Source organism: Chelonia mydas, unplaced genomic scaffold (assembly GCF_015237465.2).
Source record: "Chelonia mydas isolate rCheMyd1 unplaced genomic scaffold, rCheMyd1.pri.v2 scaffold_67_arrow_ctg1, whole genome shotgun sequence".
NCBI lineage: Eukaryota > Metazoa > Chordata > Testudines > Cheloniidae > Chelonia > Chelonia mydas.
Window position 1 is genome coordinate 67,074 of NW_025111276.1, and position 18,795 is coordinate 85,868.

Here is an 18,795-nt window from a genome sequence, read left to right on the forward strand (position 1 = left end):
CACGCAGTATTCAAGATGTGGGCGTCCCATGGATTTATAGAGAGGCAATATGATATTTTCTGTCTTATTCTCAATCCCTTTACTTATGATTCCCAACATTCTGTTAGCTTGTTTGACTTCCACTGCACATTGAAAAAACAAGGAGTCCTGTGGCACCTTAAAGACTAACGCATTTATTTGAGCATAAGCTTTCGTGTATGCATCTGACAAAGTGGGTTCCAGCTCACGAAAGCTTATGCCTGTTAGGATATAGACATTCAGGCCTGTCTCAGCATGAGAACCTGGGGATAAGGGTTCCCAACTGTTTCAACCCAGGGAGCCTACTCTTGGCTCAGAGCTAACAATGTCCTTTTCTTCTTTTCCTTCTTCTTTTTCTTGGTTTACTTAATTTGCTGCTTGTAGCCTATACTTTAAACTGACCTGACAGGCTTAATTGGTTTCTTTCCACCTCTCCTCCTGCCTTTCCACACTTTTGTTTTTCTGAAGTTTTAATGGAGGGTACTTTGGATACTTATGTGAGATGTTTTTGGTTATTTTGGACAAAGTATGAGGGAGGTCTGCCGTATTCCACCAGAATTTTTGGAGTAAAAGATCCATGGGCATCCATGGAGACAAATGTTTTATGGCCTCTTTGAACAGTCTCAAGGTAAAGACAGCACAGGTTAAGGCAGCTGTGTGGCAATAATTGTACTTGGTGGCTAAGTTGTTACAGACAAATTGCACTACCTTAAAGAACTAAATGTAGAAGTAAGTGATTTAAAGAAGTGAGTGAAAAGTTACAAATAGTTTTTGCAAAAATTGATAATACAGGGTTTGCAAGAAAGTAAACATTTGGGAGTTGTGGAAATGGTAAAAGGTAACTGTTGTGAAGACGTTAAAAGAGTGACAGTTGTGGTGTTACAAGAAGGAAGTTTTTGTTTAATGATAAAACCCAGTTATATAAATGTAACTGTATGTGCAACTCTGTGCAGTCACATTGGATGGAAGCTTGGTAATTAAATTATCCAAGGGGGTCAGGTAGAGTGGCTACTACCACCACTGTGCTTCTGTCCCCAGAAGCCTTTACGTCTATTCTGAGGGAAAATGGGCCCTTTTCCCACAGAAATGGTCTATAAGGGACTGCAGCAGGCAGAGAGAGAATCTGATCAGAATTATTTGACTATTGGGTAATGTAATCAAAATCACTAAAGGATGTAAGGGGTTTCTATTGGAACTTAACTTGGCTGCCCCTGGTTATGTCTAGTTGTACAAGATGGAAGTGTAATCAGGATACAGTTGTGTAAAAAAGAGTAATCACAGTGAAAGGGATGTTAGGCAAAAGAGAATTTTGTGTGTGCGCACAGGAAAAAGAAAAGGAAAAGGGGAAGAATGATGGGAACACTGAGCCTTGGGGTGGCTCTGGGGGATCAGATTGTTACTTTGGTGGGTGTGCATGAAAACTCTGTGGGCGTGGGGGAGGCAGTTACACCTTGTGTAAAATTAATATGGCTAATATAATGTTATGGAGGTTAAATTATATGGAAGGAATGTGCATTTTCCCAGGACGTGTGCAGTATATATTGGAGAAAGGATAAAAGAAATGCTAATAAAACATGGTACTTCATTAAAATAAACTACTGCAAACATGGTCTGTTGTACAAGAGGGGAAACTGAGGTACACTACCTCATGAATTTCATAAATGACCAGTGAGTGGGGTAATTCACTAGCCTGACTATAGAACAAAATAAGGACAGCCTGGAGGTAATTATTCTGTTTTTCCTGCAATTAGCAAGGAAATTTGTAAAAGAAAGTGATATTATTATTATTAAGCAATAATCTGTCCCCATCAGGGGGGTGGAAATTGTTTCTTTTGTTTTTCAGACACTCTACAGGCAAGAAGAAAAGGAGTACTTGTGGCACCTTAGAGACTAACCAATTTATCTGAGCATAAGCTTTCGTGAGCTACAGCTCACTTCATCGGATGCAAACTGTGGAAAGTTTAGAAGATCTTATTATATACACACAAAGCATGAAAAAATACCTCCTCCCACCCCACTCTCCTGCTGGTAATAGCTTATCTAAAGTGATCACTCTCCTTACAATGTGTATGATAATCAAGGTGGGCCATTTCCAACACAAATCCAGGGTTTGTGTTGGAAATGGCCCACCTTGATTATCATACACATTGTAAGGAGAGTGGTCACTTTAGATAAGCTATTACCAGCAGGAGAGTGAGTTTGTGTGTGTGTGGGGGGGTGGCGGGGGGGGGTGAGAAAACCTGGATTTGTGCTTGAAATGGCCCAACTTGATTATCATGCACATTATAAGGCGAGTGATCACTTTAGATAAGCTATTACCAGCAGGAGAGTGGGGTGGGAGGAGGTATTTTTTCATGCTTTGTGTGTATATAATAAGATCTTCTAAACTTTCCACAGTATGCATCCGATGAAGTGAGCTGTAGCTCAGGAAAGCTTATGCTCAAATAAATTGGTTAGTCTCTGAGGTGCCACAAGTACTCCTTTTCTTTTTGCGAATACAGACTAACACGGCTGTGACTCTGAAACCTGTCATTCTACAGGCAAGCTGGCACCAGCGGGAAGAATAACCAGAATACCATGGATCTGTGTTTTGTGTTTGTCTTGTCTTGTTGCTAGCATTGTTGTGTTTTAATGAACAGAAAATCTCATGATGTGGGTGGGGGATGGCTTCAAAAGGCTAACCTGGGGGGGAAGATGTGTATGGGGATGCAAAATGCTCAACTAGAAGGCCAGCACCTGTGTAATAGCTACCATGGTACCTGGAAATGAAATGGCAACTAAGGTGGTCCCCACAAGCCCTATGGAACTAACGAGAAGGGGAGGAGCTCACTGGGAATCAATGGAGGGGTGTGTAAAATAGTGTAAGTCAACAGAAGATGTTTGGATGTGCCCCTCTCCTATGACTAAGGAGGAGCAGGATCAATGGCCTATGCAAGGGATGGACAATTGGGTGTACTGTGTATAAGGTGTTTTGCTGGGAATGTACATATTACTGGGGGCACAATTACACCAGCCCATAACCAAACTACACACGTCTACATGCTGCTATATGGACTTTGGTGCACAAATGGATCTATGAATCTTATTGCTGTTTATAATCAAACCAGGACATACTGCCTGATTCCATACCAAGTGGTCAAGCTGGTTTGGACAATATCCCATCTCTCTGTGAACATTCAGTGGACTTATGATATGGACAAAAGCATGCAAAACTTGCAGGAGCAGCTTGTTGCAACTGCCAGCAACTGGACACATAAGATTGTGACCCTGTCGAAGGAGGAGAGGCAGTGTTTTGGTGGTGGCTCAGATGTTGGACCATACTGCAGTGGTCAGGACTTGGTGTTGCTGTGGATTTTGTATTGTTAACTGTACTTGTGTTACTACATTACTTATAGGTTATCTCCGTATGCAACGTAAGCCCTCCAAACCCTACAGTGTACTAGACAACCCGGACTCAACCTTCTCAAGCCCATTCTAATGGAAAGTCTGGAACACTAATTGGAATAGGTGTGGTATGCCCGTACGAGAGAAGGTGCAGGGCACTATACTACACAAGGGGTAGTGGGACAGATGGAATATCGACACCTTCCACCTTGATGCCTGGTCCTATCAGGAAATGTGTCGCTATATGTCCTATGCTTTTCCAGGGATACCTGGGCAGGAGGATCCCAAAAAAAAAAGGAAAAAAAAAAAGGGGAGGAATGTTAGGATATAGATATTCAGGCCTGTCTGTAAAGGCCTAGACTCTAAGAATTTAGGTGTATTCTTATCACTTGGCTAGTTCTAGAGGTATAAATGAAAGAATCAAAATCACTGTCTGCCGGCGTAAGGTCCTTCTCTTACTGTGACAGTCTGAGACCCTGTGCTTAGGCTAAGGCCTTTGGCTAAGCAGCAGAGGCAGCCATAAGCTGGGAAGCGACCGGTCACCTCCTCACATTCCAACCTAGTCTCATTGAAATAAGGTGCTATTGGGCTGTTAGGAATATAATCCTGTCCTGATAATGCCTATCACCTCCAGAGAAAGGGAAGTGCCCAGAAGATGTAAAAGGAAACTTAGTTTGAGAGCATCCTGTCTGGCAAGAACTCACTTACCAACAGCTGGGATGTGAAATCCTCATTTCTGTGTTGTTCTATCATTGTAGTCCTCATTTCCCCATTGTTTGTCTGTATAATCTCTGTCTGGTTCTGTGATTGTTCCTGTCTGCTGTATAATTAATTTTGCTGGCTGTAAACTAATTAAGGTGGTGGGATATAATTGGTTACATAATCATGTTCCAATATGTTAGGATTGGTTAGTTAAATTTCAGGAAAATGATTGGTTAAGTTATAGCTAAGCAGAACTCAAGTTTTACTATATAGTCTGCAGTCAATCAGGAAGTGAGTGGGGGGAGGAATGAGAACAGGGAATGGGGGTCCACCTACTCCTGCAATAAACCTCTCACCTATGTCTGAGCTAGTGAAGTCCTCAAATCATGGTTTAAAGACTTCAAGGTGCAGAGAATCCTCCAGCAAGTGACCCGTGCCCCATGCTACAGAGGAAAGTGAAAAAGCCCCAGGGCCTCTGCCAATCTGCCCTGGAAGAAAATTCCTTCCCGACCCCAAATATGGCAATCAGCTGAACCCTGAGCATGTGGACAAGACTCACTGGCCAGATACCCAGGAAAGAATTCTCTGTAGTAACTCAGATCCCACTCCATCTAACATCCCATCACAGGCCATTAGGCCTACTTACCACTAGTAGTCAAAGATCAATTAATAGCCAAAATCATGTTATCCCATCATATCATCTCCTCCATAAACTTATTGAGCTTAATCTTGAAACCAGATAGGTCTTTTGCCCCCACTGCTTCCCTTGGAAGGCTATTCCAGAACTTCACTCCTCTGATGGTTACAAACCTTCGTCTAATTTCAAGTCTAAACTTCCTGATGGCCAGTTTATATCCATTTGTTCTTGTGTCCACATTGGTACTGAGCTTAAATAATTATTCTCCATCCCTGGTATTTATCCCTCTGATATATTTAGAGAGAGCAATCATATCTCCCCTCAGCCTTCTTTTGGTTAAGCTAAACAAGCCAAGCTCCCTGAGTCTCCTTTCATAAGACAGGTTTTCCATTCCCCGGATCATCCTAGTAGCCCTTCTCTGTACCTCTTCCAGTTTGAATTCATCCTTCTTAAACATGAGAGACCAGAACTGCACATACTATTCTAGATGAGGTCTCACCAGTGCCTTGTATAATGGTACTAAAACCTCCTCATCTCTACTGGAAATACCTCGCCTGATGCATCCCAAAGACCGCATTAGCTTTTTTCACGGCCATATCACATTGGCGGCTCATAGTCATCCTATGATCAACCAATACTCCAAGGTCCTTCTCCTCCTCCGTTACTTCTAATTGATGTGTCCCCAGCTTATAACTAAAATTCTTCTTATTGATCCCCAAATGCATAACCTTACACTTCTCACTATTAAATTTCATCCTATTACTATCACTCTAGTTTACAAGATCATCCAGATCTTCCTGTATGACAACCCGGTCCTTCTCTGAATTGGCAATACCTCCCAGCTTTGTGTCATCCGCAAACTTTATTAGCACACTCCCACTTTTTGTGCCGAGGTCAGTAATAAAAAGATTAAATAAGACTGGTCCCAAAACCGATCCCTGAGGAAATCCACTAGTAACCTCCCTCCAGCCTGACAGCTCACCTTTCAGTATGACCCGCTGTAATCTCCACTTTAACCAATTCCTTATCCACCTTTCAATTTTCATATTGATCCCCATCTTTTCCAATTTAACTAATAATTCCCCATGTGGAACCGTATCAAGCGCTTTCCTGAAATCTAGGTCAATTAGATCCACTGCGTTTCCTTTGTCTAAAAAAACTCTTACTTTCTCAAAGAAGGAGATCAGGTTGGTTTGGCACGATCTACCTTTTGTAAAACCATGTTGCATTTTGTGCCAATTACCATTGACCTCAATGTCCTTAACTATTTTCTCCTTCAAAATATTTTCCAAGACCTTGCATCCTACAGAAGTAAAACTAACAGGCCTGTAGTTACCCGGATCACTTATTTTTCCTTTCTTAAAAATACCAACTATGTTAGCAATTCTCCAATCATACGCTACAACCCGAGTTGACAGATTCATTAAAAATTCTTGCTAATGGGCTTGCAATTTCACGAGCCAGTTCCTTTAATATTCTTGGATGAAGATTATCTGGGCCCCCCGATTTAGTCCCATTAAGCTGTTCGAGTTTCGCTTCTACCTCAGATAAGGAAATATCTACCTCCATATCCTCATTCCCTAAGATCCTCATTAGCCTTATTAAAGACTGAGGCAAAGTATTTGTTTAGATATTGGGCCATGCCTTGATTATCCTTGACCTCCACTCCATCCTCAGTGCTTAGCGGTCCCACTTCTTCTTTCTTGGTTTTCTTCTTATTGACATGGCTATAGAACCTTTTACGACTGGTTTTAATTCGCTTTGCAAGGTCCAAATCTACTTGACTTTTAGCCTGTCTCACTTCATCTCTACATGTTCTGACCTCAATAAGGTAGCTTTCCTTGCTGATCCCTCCCATCTTCCACTCCCTGTATGCTTTCTCCTTTTCTTAATCACCTCTCTGAGATGCTTGCTCATCCAGCTTTGTCTACAACTCCTGCCTATGAATTTTTCCCCCTTTCTTGGGATGCAGGCTTCTGATAATTTCTGCAACTTTCACTTGAAGTAATCCCAGGCCTCCTCTGCCTTTAGATCCATGCGTACTTCAGTCCAATCCACTTCCCTAACTAATTTCTTTAATTTTTGAAAGTCAGCCCTTTTGAAATTAAAAATCCTAGTCGCAGATTTATTTTTGTTTATCCTTCCATTCAGTTTGAACTGAATTAGTTCATGATCGCTCGAACCAGCCTTGTCCCCTGCAACCATTTCTTCTACGAGGTCCTCACTACTCACAAAACCCAAATCTAGAATGGCACCCCCTCTTGTTGGCTCAGCAACTACTTGATGAAGGAACTGATCGGCTATCGCATCGAAGAACATCTGAGCCCAATTATTATTACTAGCACTGGTCCTCCAGTCTGTATCTGGGAAGTTAAAGTCTCCGATGATCACGCGGTTCCCATCAGTATTTACTTCATTAAAAACGTTAAAGAGGGCTCGATCCATACCCAAATCAGATCGCGGTGGTCTGTAGCACACTCCAAGCACTATCCCAGGGGAAAAGGAAAAGGAGTACTTGTTGCATCTTAGAGACTAACAAAATTAAGTATTCCTTTTCTTTTTACGGATACAGACTAACACGGCTGCTACTCTGAAACCTATCCCAGGGGAGGCGCTAGGAGCTTTCTTTCCCAATGTGATTTCTGACCTTAAAAACCTCTAAGGAAGGAGATTCCACCACCTCCCTAGGTAACCCATTCCAATGTTTCACCACCCTCCTAGTGAAAAAGTTTTCCCTAATATCCAACCTAAACCTTCCCCACTGCAACTTGAGACCATTACTCCTCATTCTGTCATCTGTTACCACTGAGGACAGTCTAGATCCATCCTCTTTGGAACCTCCCTTCAGGTAGTTGAAAGCAGCTATCAAATACCCCCTCACTCTTCTCTTCTGCAGACTAAACAATCCCAGTTCCTTCAGCCTCTCCTCATAAGTCATGTGTTCCAGTCCCCTAATCATTTTTGTTGCCCTCCACTGGACTCTTTCCAATTTTTCCACATCCTTCTTGTAGCGTGGCGCCCAAAAATGGACACAGTACTCCAGATGACGCCTCACCAATGTCGAATAGAGGGGAACGTTCACGTCCCTCAATCTGCTGGAAATGCCCCTACTTATACAGCCCAAAATGCCATTGGCCTTCTTGGCAACAAGGGCACACTGTTGACTCATCTCCAGCTTCTCGTCCACTGTAACCCTTATATCCTTTTCTGCAGAACTGCTGCCTAGCCACTCAGTCCCTAGTCTGTAGCGGTGCATGGGATTCTTCCGTCCTAAGTGCAGGACTCTGCACTTGTCCTTGTTGAACCTCATCAGATCTCTTTTGGCCCAATCCTCTAAGTTGTCTATGTCCCTCTGTATCCTATCCCTACCCTCCAGGGTATCTACCACTCCTCCCAGTTTAGTGTCATCTGCAAACTTGCTGAGGGTGCAATCCACACCATCCTCCAGATCATTTATGAAGATATTGAACAAAACGGGCCCTAGGACCGACCCTTGGGGCACTCCACTTGATGCCGGCTGCCAACTAGACATGGAGCCATTGATCGCTACCCATTCAGCCTGACAATCTAGACAGCTTTCTATCCACCTTATCGTCCATTCATCCAGTCCATAATTCTTTAACTTGCTGGCAAGAATACTGTGGGAGACCGTGTCAAAAGCTTTGCTGAAGTCAAGGAATAACACGTCCACTGCTTTCCCCTCATCCACAGAGCCAGTTAACTCATCATAAGCCAGTTTTCTCGTCATATTTTGTTGCTCAGTCACCGAGTTTCGTGAGATCCCTTTATAACTCTTCGCAGTCTGCTTCAGACTCAACTTATTCACGCTGTGGCTGCACCTAGGTCCCCTGTAGGGACCAGGCCCCCTGTTGTGCCAGTCACTGCATGGGCCCTGCCCCATGGAGCTCGCAGGCTGATCACCCGTCCCTACAGTTGGGTTCACCCCACAGATCCAAAGGCAGGATCAGAGCTAAAGCGAGGGGTGGGGAAGGGCAACAGCTCCCAGACAAAGGGCCCGGTGCTGCAGACATTGAACCCCTGATCCCTTCACTCCGGTGAGAGTCCCACTGACGTCAGATACTGCTCAGGGGAATTATACACTGCCTCTCTGATCCCCACAACTGGCTCTCCCTTCCAGCCTCCCACACTCATCCTCGGTAACTTCAGCTTCCAAGGCGATGGCCCATACGACCCTCTGCTCCCCAGCTCCTCACCCAGCAGCCCTGGGTCAGCTCTCCCACTCTCCAAAAGGGCCATGCACTGGACATGGGTTCACCGGGCCCTGCTCTCTGAGCTCTCCGGTGCGGATTCCCCTTCTCCAGCTATCACCAGGTCTCTCTCAGCATCACCCATCAGCCACATCTCCCCATGTTTTATAATGAACAGTGTGTGTGCCTCAGTTTCTCCTATGAGCTGCATGGTTAACAAGGTGGGGGAAAAGATTAATTGCTCGGCAGAGATCCAGGTGTGACTGATGCCTCACTGTCTGGGGTCTGGGCCCCAAGCTGATGGGGGGTCCCAGAAGACAACTGCCCGGACATTTGGCACCTAGCAACTAATGACCATGGAGGACCCATCCTCTGCAGGAAGCCAGCCAGCTGTGACCAGCTGGAAAACAAAGAGCTGAGGACAAGACCAAGTGACAATGTTTGGCAGGAACAAGAACAAAAGTCTAAGGAGGGGCCCCTTCAGGCTAAGTGTGGGCTGCTGGAGGGAGGAGAAGCTTCTGGACTGGAACAAAAGAGAAAGTTCTGGGTTCTGGACAGACCCAGATGGACTTGGCTGTAACTTTCCATTCTCTAACGGAAAGCCTGTTGAGAGTCTTTAGAGGTTAAGTTTAGAGGACAGAGCAACAAGGGTGATGTCGTGCTGGGCATCTGCTATAGACCACCAGACCAGGAGGATGAGGTAGACGAGGCTTTCTTCAGACAACTAACAAGTTTCCAGATCACAGGCCCCTTTTCTAATGGGGGACTTCAATTACCCTGACTTGTGCTGGGAGAGCAATACAGCAATGCACAGACAATCCAGGAAGTTTTTGGAGAGTGTTGAGGACAACTTCCTGGTACAAGTGCTGGAGGAACCAACTAGGGGCCCTGCTCACCAACAAGGAAGAAGTGGTAGGGGAAGTAGAAGTGGATGGCAACCTGAGCAGCAGTGACCATGAGATGGTTGAGTTCAGGATCCTGACAAAAGGAAGAAAAGAGAGCAGCAGAATACGGACCCTGGACTTGAGAAAAGGAGACTTTGACTCCCTCAGGAAACTGATGGGCAGGATCCCCTGAGAGGCTAATACGAGGGGGAAAGGAGTCCAGGAGAACTGGCTGTATTCTGAAGAAGACTTATTGAAGGCAGACGAACAAACCATCCCGATGTGCAGAAAGAATGGCAAATATGGCAGGTGACCAGCTTGGCTTAACAGTGAAAATCTTTGGTGAGCTTAAATACAAAAAGGAAGCTTACATGAAGTGGAAATTTGGACGGATGACTAGGGAGGAGTATAACAATACTTCTCAAGCATGCAGGGATGTAATCAGGAAGGCCAAAGCACAACTGGAGTTGCAGCTAGCAAGGGATGTGAAGGGTAACAAGAAGGGCTTCTACAGGTTTGTTAGCAACAAGAAGATGGTCAGGGAAAGTGTGGGACCTTTACCGAATGGGGGAGGCGACCTAGTGATAGACGATGAGGAAAAAGCTGAAGTACTCAATGCTTTTTTTGCCTCGGTCTTCACAGACAAGGTCAGCCCCCAGACTGCTGCACTGGGCAGCACAGTGTGGGGAGGAGGTAAGCAGCCCTCAGTGGTGAAAGAACAGGTTAAGGACTATTTAAAAAAGCTGGACATGCAAAAGTCCACGGAGCCGGATCTAATGCTGAGGGAGTTGGCTGATGTGATTGCAGAGCCATTGGCCATTATCTTTGAAAACTTGTGGTCATCGGGGGAGGTGCCAGATGATTGGAAAAAGGTAAATATAGTGCCCATCTTTAAGAAAGGGAAGGAGGAGAATACAGGGAACTACAGACCGATCAGCCTCACCTCAGTCCTTGGAAAAATCATGGAGCAGATCCTCAAGGAATCCATTTTGAAGCACTTGGAGGAGAGGAAGGTGATCAGGAACAGTCAACATGGATTCACCAAGGGCAAGTCATGCCTGACCAACCTGATTGCCTTCTACGATGAGATAACTGGCTCTCTGGATATGGGGAAAGTGGTGCACGTGATCTATCTTGACTTTAGCAAAACTTTTGATACGGTCTCCCACAGTAGTCTTGCCAGCAAGTTAAAGAAGTATGGATTGGATGAATGGACTATAAGGTGGATAGAAACTGGCTAGATTGTCAGGCTCAATGGGCAGTGATCAATGGCTTGATGTCTAGCTGGCAGCCGGTATCAAGCAGAGTGCCCCAGGGGTCGGTCCTGGGGCCGGTTTTATTCAACATCTTCATTAATGATCTGGAGGATGGGATGGATTGCACCCTCAGAAAGTTTGTGGATGACACGAAGCTAGGGGGAGAGGTAGATATGCTGGACGGTAGGGATAGGGTCCAGAGTGACCTAAACAAATTGGAGGATTGGGCCAAAAGAAATCTGATGAGGTTTAACAAGGACATGTGCTGAGTCCTGCACTTAGGACGGAAAAATCCCATGCACCGCTACAGGCTGGGGACTGACTAGCTAAGCAGCAGTTCTGCAGAAAAGGACCCAGGGATTACAGTGCATGAGAAGCTGGAGATGAGTCAGCCGTGTGCCCTTGTTGCCAAGAAGGCTAACGGTATATTGGGCTGTATTAGTAGAAGCATTGCCAGCAGATCGAGGGAAGAGATTATTCCCCTCTGTTCGGTACTGGCGAGGCCCCATCTGCAGTATTGCGGCCAGTTTTGGTCCCCCCGCCACTACAGAATGGATGTGGACAAATTGGAAAGAGTCCGGTGGAGGGCAACAAAAATGACTAGGGGGCTAGGCACATGACTTACGCTGAGAGGCTGAGGGAACTGGGCTTATTTAGTCTGCAGAAGAGTGAGGGGGGATTTGATAGCGGCCTTCAAGTACCAGAAGGGGGGTTCCAAAGAGGATGGAGCTCGGCTGTTCTCAGTGGTGGCAGATGACAGAACAAGGAACAATGGTCCCAAGTTGCAGTGAGGGAGGTCTAGGTTGGATATTAGGAAACACTATTTTACTAGGAGGGTGGTGAAGCACTGGAATGGGTTACCTAGGGAGGTGGTGGAATCTCCTTCCTCAGAGATTTTTAAGGCCCACCTTGACAAAGCCCTGGCTGGGATGATTTAGTTGGGGATTGGTCCTGCTTTGAGCAGGGGGTTGGACTAGATGACCTCCTGAGGTCTCTTGCAACCCTAATCTTCTATGATTCGATGACCCCGTAGGGCCAGGCTGCACCGGGGCCTAACCCTGTTTAGGTCAAACCAAGCCTGTTACTGAGGTGACACAAGGGCACCAATGAGCGTTAAACCACTTCAAACAAACCCCAGACCCACCCCGCAGCCTCACCCAGCTCAATATGGGCTGCTGAGCTCCCCAGGGTCTGAGCTGCTGCCTCATGGGGAACAAGGAAGATTCAAGTCCACGCTAGGAAAAGTAGGATGTGCCTTCCCCTCTCCTCACCCCACCCTAGTGGGAGCCGGAAGCTCTTTATCCAGCAGTTACGTCCCAGGTGGACTGCGAAGAGGTACAAAAGGATTTCACAAAACTGGGTGACTGGGCAACAAAATGGCAGGTGAAATTCAGTATGGATAAATGCAAAGTGATGCACACTGGAAAACATAATCCTAACTATTCATATATAATGATAGGGTCTAAATGAGCTGTTACCACTCAGGAAAGAGATCTTGGAGTCATTCTGGATAGTTCTCTGAAAACATCCACTCAATGTGCAGCGGCCGTCACAAAAGCAAATAAAATGTTGGGAATCATCAAGAAAGGGATAGATAATATGACAGAAAATATCATATTGCCTCTCTATAAATCCATGGTACGCCCACACCTTGAATACTATGTGCAGATGTAGTCGCGCCATCTCAAAAAAGATACATTGGAATTGGAAAAGGATCAGAAAAGGGCAACAAAAATGACTAGGGGTATACAACGGCTTCCGTATGAGGAGACATTAATAAGACTGGGACTTTTCAGCTTGGAAATGTGGTGACGAAGGGGGGAATATGATAGAGGTCTATAAAATCATGAGTGGTATAGAGGAAGTAAATAAGGAAGTGTTATTTACCCCTTCTCATAATACTAGAACAAGGAGCCACCAAATGAAATTAATAGGTAGCAGGTTTAAAACAAACTCAAGAAAGTATTTTTTCATGCAACGCACTGTCAACCTCTGGAACTCCTTGCCAGAGGGTGTTGTGAAGGCCAAGACTACAAGGGGCTTCAAAAGGAAGCTAGATAGATTCATGGAAGATAGGTCCATCAATGGCCATTAGCCAGGATGGGCAGGAATGGTGTCCCTAGCCTCTGTTTGCCAGAAGTGAGATTGGGTGACAGGGCAAAGATCACTTGAGGATAACCTGTCTGTTCATTCCCTTCGGGGCACCTGCCATGGGACCCTGTCCTGGCCACTATGGATGTAGAAGCCAACATCACCACCATTCTCTACACCAACATTCCACACAAAGGTGGACTACAAGCCGTCAGGAACAGTATCCCCGATAATGTCACGGCAAACCTGGTGGCTGAACTTTGTGACTTTGTCTTCACCCATAACTATTTCACATTTGGGGACAACGTATACCTTCAAATCAGCGGCACTGCTATGGGTACCCGCATGGCCCCACAGTATGCCAACATTTTTATGGCTGACTTAGAACAACGCTTCCTCAGCTCTCGTCCCCTAATGCCCCTACTCTACTTGCGCTACATTGATGACATCTTCATCATCTGGACCCATGGAAAAGAAGCCCTTGAGGAAGTCCACCATGATTTCAACAATTTCCATCCCACCATCAACCTCAGCCTGGACCAGTCCACACAAGAGATCCACTTCCTGGACACTACGGTGCTAATAAGCAATGGTCACATAAACACCTCCCTATACCGGAAACCTACTGACCGCTATTCCTACCTACATGTCTCCAGCTTTCACCCAGACCACACCACACGATCCATTGTCTACTGCCAAGCTCTGCGATACAACCGCATTTGCTCCAATCCTCAGACAGAGACAAACACCTACAAGATCTCTATCAAGCATTCTTACAACTACAATACCCACCTGCTGAGGTGAAGAAACAGATTGACATAGCTAGAAGAGTAGCCAGAAGTCACCTACTACAGGACAGGCCCAACAAAGAAAATAACAGAAAGCCACCAGCCGTCACCTTCAGCCCCCAACTAAAACCTCTCCAGCGCATCATCAAGGATCTACAACCTATCCTGAAGGACGATCCAGCACTCTCATAGATCTTGGGAGACAGGCCAGTCCTCGCTTACAGACAGAAGCAAATACTCACCTGCAACCGCACGACAAAAACGCTAACCCAGGAACCTATCCTTGCAACAAAGCCCATTGCCAACTGTGTCCACATATCTATTCAGGGAACACCATCATAGGGCCTAATCACATCAGCCACACTATCAGAGGCTCGTTCACCTGCACATCTACCAATGTGATATATGTCATCACGTGCCAGCAATGCCCCTCTGCCATGTACATTGGCCAAACTGGACAGTCTCTATGTAAAAGAATAAACGGACACAAATCAGATGTCAAGAATTATAACATTCATAAACCAGTCGGAGAACACTTCAATCTCTCTGGTCACGCGATTACAGACCTAAAAGTCGCAATATTACAACAAAAAGACTTCAAAAACAGACTCCAACGAGAGACTGATGAATTGGAATTAATTTGCAAACTGGATACAGTTAACTGAGGCTTGAATAGAGACTGGGAATGGATGGGTCATTACACAAAGTAAAACTATTTCCCCATGTTTATTCCTCCCCACCCCCACCCCCACTGTTCCTCAGACATTCTTGTTAACTGCTGGAAATGGCCCACCTTGATTATCACTACAAAAGGTTTTCTCCCCTCCCCCGCCCCTCCTGCTGGTAATAGCTCACCTTAAGTGATCACTCTCCTTACAGTGTGTACGGTAACACCCATTTTTTCATGTTCTGTGTGTATATAAATCTCCTCACTGTATTTTCCACTGAATGCATCCAATGAAGTGAACTGTAGCTCACGAAAGCTTATGCTTAAATAAATTGGTTAGTCTCTAACGTGCCACAAGTCCTCCTTTTCTTTTTGCGAATACAGACTAAGACGGCTGCTACTCTGAAACCTGTCGGAGGACAGGACACTGGGCTGGATGAACGTTTGATCTGAGCCAGTACGGCCGTTCTCATGTTCTTACAGGAGATCCTAACAGCACAAATGCAGCAGCTGTTCTGTGCTCTGCAACAGGAGCTCACGCCCAAACGAAGACCTGATTAACGCACAGATCGAGGGGCTCCAAACTCTCCCCCGATCCTGGGGCGCCAACACGCCGCCAGAGACAGAGAAGGAGTTGACATCTCCTCACTGGGATGACACCTCGAACAACCTGCTTCACGACAGATACGACCCATTGCCATTGCGGACTGTGGGTGCGACTAGACTGGTGCTGACACAACTTCGCCATACGGAGCCAAGGACAAGCCGCACTCAGGAGTCCCAGGCCCTGGGGATAAACCCAGCAGGAAGACCCTTCTGGGAGCCATTTAAGGTCAAAGATCCAAGAAGCCTTTTCCCTTCATTTAATGCTGATCTATGTGGGGGGGGGGTTAATTTACTCCCTCCACTCGCTATCAGCCTGCGCTCCGCACACAGGAATCCCGTCTGAAAGCCCCACCGGGGTGACCCGATGTCCCGATGTTATAGGGACAGTCCCGATTTGGGGGCTTTTTCTTATATGGGCAACTGTTACCCCCAAAACCCCAGTCCCGATTTTTCACACTTACCCTCTGGTCACCCTCACCCCACCCTGCCCTGAGAAAGACCCAGCCTGGGCAGCGCCTGGCCCCGGGGACGCCCCGCAGCCGGGAGCCGCACGGGGCCGCGAGGGGCTTGTCGGCGGCTGCAGCACCCATGGGTGCCGGTCCGAGCGGGGCCGCACCCCCGGCTGGGGGGTGTCGGCGGGAGATGCCGGGGTCACCGCTCGGGTCAGGGGCGCTCAGCCCCCCACGGCACATTGTCCCCGCAGCCCCCGGCAGCGCCGGGCACGAGGGGGCCAGGACCCCCCCCGGTCACTATAGCAACGTCACTGATCCCTGTCAGCGACCGCTCAGTGCCGGGGGGGGCGCGGGGGGGTCTCCCGACACCTCTGAACGCAGAGCCCAGAACTGCCCCCCCCCCCGGCACCCAGCTCCCTGCACCCCCTGACACCCCCCCCGGCCCGGCTGCCCCCGCCCCCCATGCTCACGGGATCGGCCCCCAGCAGCAGCATCAGGAGGCGCAGCGCCAGCGCCAGGCCCGGACCCCCCGCAGCGCGGCTGGACGCGGCCCCGGGACCCGAGAACGCCGTGGGGGGCGGAGCCAGCTCCTCCCCCGGGAGCCCCCGGCCTGCAGGGATTGGCTGGGGGGGAGCATCCCACCAATCGCGACGCGGAGGCCCGGGGCCGTCACCGGTCGCTGGGCAGACCCCGGCGGGCCGGCAGGCGAGGGGAAGGGACAGTCCGAGCGGGAGAGGACGGGCGGGTGCGGCGCGGCGGGGACCGTGGCCTCGGGGCTGCCCGGCCCGGAGCCGCGACTCGCTCTCCCCGTCTCCGGCCGGGCTCCAGCCCCCTGATCTAGGCACAGGCAGACGATGACCTACCCCCTTTACTTTCTCTGCTTTTGCAGGTCACTCGGCTGTTTACATCATTTCTGGGAACTCTGTTTGGTGCGTCTCCTCCTCTGGCCGGGAGAGGAGGTTCCCAGGCTCTGGGGCCTGTGAAGGTTGCCCCACGCTGCAGTAGGGTCACTGTGGGCGTTAGTATCACTGGGTTTTGGATCCTGCCCTTGGCTGGTCTCTCCTGGTCTGGGGAGCCAGGCTCATGGGAAACTTCCCCATCTGGGGTGCTGTCAAGGCGGATTCCCCCCTGGCACTTCGAGCGCAGAAGGTCGGGATCCACAAGGTCTCTACACATTAATACTGGCCACTCCAGGCTTGAATTAAACTCCCACGGTTCCAGATCCCCCTGGCCTTGGGCTGGGAAATGCTGCCACCAAATGCAGAACCCCTCTGAGAGCCCAGGAAGGCACACTCGGGAATTCCTTCCTGTGGGGTACCCCCAAGCTCTCCCCCCCGCCCCGACCCCCGGGGAAGAGCTGAGAAAAGGAAAAGAAAAAGAAATCAGCTGTTGCCAGCAACTAACTGAAAAACGTGCACGGACCTCTAAAGACACAGAAATCCAAGCATGCTCTTCAAAAAGGTAAATTTTAGAAAGAAAGAAAGAAAGAAAGAAAGAAAGAAAGAAAGAAAGAAAGAAAGAAAGAAAGAAAGAAAGAAAGAAAGAAAGAAGGAAAGAACGAACGAACGAACGAACATGTGGAAAATCAGGCTGTTGCTAGATATTAAAAGAGCAGCTGCAAGGATTCAGCACCACGAACGGCGTTCTTGGGGTCCAGCTTAAAGGTTAAAAAAACACCTGTGTTTAGCACAGAGGAATCCACAAGCCCAAAATAAAGAGATAAACCTGATCCCGTCTAAACTAAACGTTTCTTGTTCTACTGACACGTCTGTGGTTCCAAATGGCTGATTTCGAGGTATGATGCTGATGATTTTTCATACCTGGTCCAAGCTTAACAGCAGACCCTGCTGCTCTCTGTGTCTCTCTGGCCGAGAGAACAACAACAACACCACCACCACCAAGGGGAAGTTTTTTTCTTAGTTTTAAAAGTTGCTAGTTTTCCCATTGGCTCCTTTGGCCAGCTGCCAACTCACTTCATCTTACCTAAGCAAGATTTCCTCAGCTCTCGTCCCCTAATGCCCCTACTCTACTTGTGCTACATCGATGACATGTTCATCATCTGGACCCATGGAAAAGAAGCCCTTGAGGAATTCCACCATGATTTCAACAATTTCCATCCCACCATCAACCTCAGCCTGGACCAGTCCACACAAGAGATCCACTTCCTGGACACTACAGTGCTAATAAGCGATGGTCACATAAACACCACCATATCCTGGACCGCTATACTTACCTGCATGTCTCCAGCTTTCATCCGGACCACATCACACGATCCATTGTCTACAGCCAACCTCTACGATACAATCGCATTTGCTCCAATCCCTCAGACAGAGACAAACACCTACAAGATCTCTACCAAGCATTCTTAAAACGACAATCCCCACCTGCTGAAGTGAAGAAACTGATTGACAGAGCCAGAAGAGTACCCAGAAGTCACCGACTCCAGGACAGGCCCAACAAAGAAAGTAACAGAACGCCACCAGCCATCACCTTCAGCCCCCAACTAAAACCTCTCCAATGCATCATCAACGATCTACAACCTATCCTAAATGATGGCCCATCACTCTCACAGATCTTGCGAGGCAGGTCAGCCCTTGCTTACAGACAGCCCCCCAACCTGAACCAAATACTCACCAGCAACCACACACCACACAACAAAAACACTAACCCAGGAACCTATCCTTGCAACAAAGCCCATTGCCAGCTGTGTCCACATATCTATTCAGGGGACACCATCATAGGGCCTAGTCACATCAGCCACACTATCAGAGGCTCGTTCACCTGCACATTCACCAATGTGATTTACGCCATCATGAGCCAGCAATGCCCCTCTGCCATGTACATTGGCCAAACCGGACAGTCTCTACGTAAAAGAATAAATGGACACAAATCAGACGTCAAGAATTATAACATTCAAAAACCAGTAGGAGAACACTTCAATCTCCCTGGTCACTCAATTAGAGACCTAAAAGTCGCAATATTACAACAAGAAAAAATCTTCAAAAACAGACTCCAACGAGAAACTGCTGAATTGGAATTAATTTGCAAACTGGACACCATTAAATTAGGCTTGAATAAAGACTGGGAGTAGATGGGTCATTA

General features: G+C 47.3%; 1 protein-coding gene across 11 annotated transcripts in view; it reads right to left on the bottom strand.

Annotated features, from left to right (window-relative positions):
- The window catches only part of LOC102936111 (class I histocompatibility antigen, F10 alpha chain-like), a 54,451-nt gene that overhangs the window by 26,082 nt on the left and 9,574 nt on the right, over positions 1-18,795 (bottom strand). Inside the window, exon 1 of one of the 11 annotated variants that reach the window (XM_043537642.1) lies at positions 16,164-16,304. The exons of 9 other annotated variants lie outside the window; for them this stretch is intronic. The gene's annotated coding sequence lies outside the window, so the exon portion shown is untranslated. Of the gene's footprint in view, positions 1-4,110; positions 4,129-16,163; positions 16,305-18,795 lie in introns of those variants that run through there. One more of the 11 variants, XM_037888832.2, reaches the window with a different exon arrangement.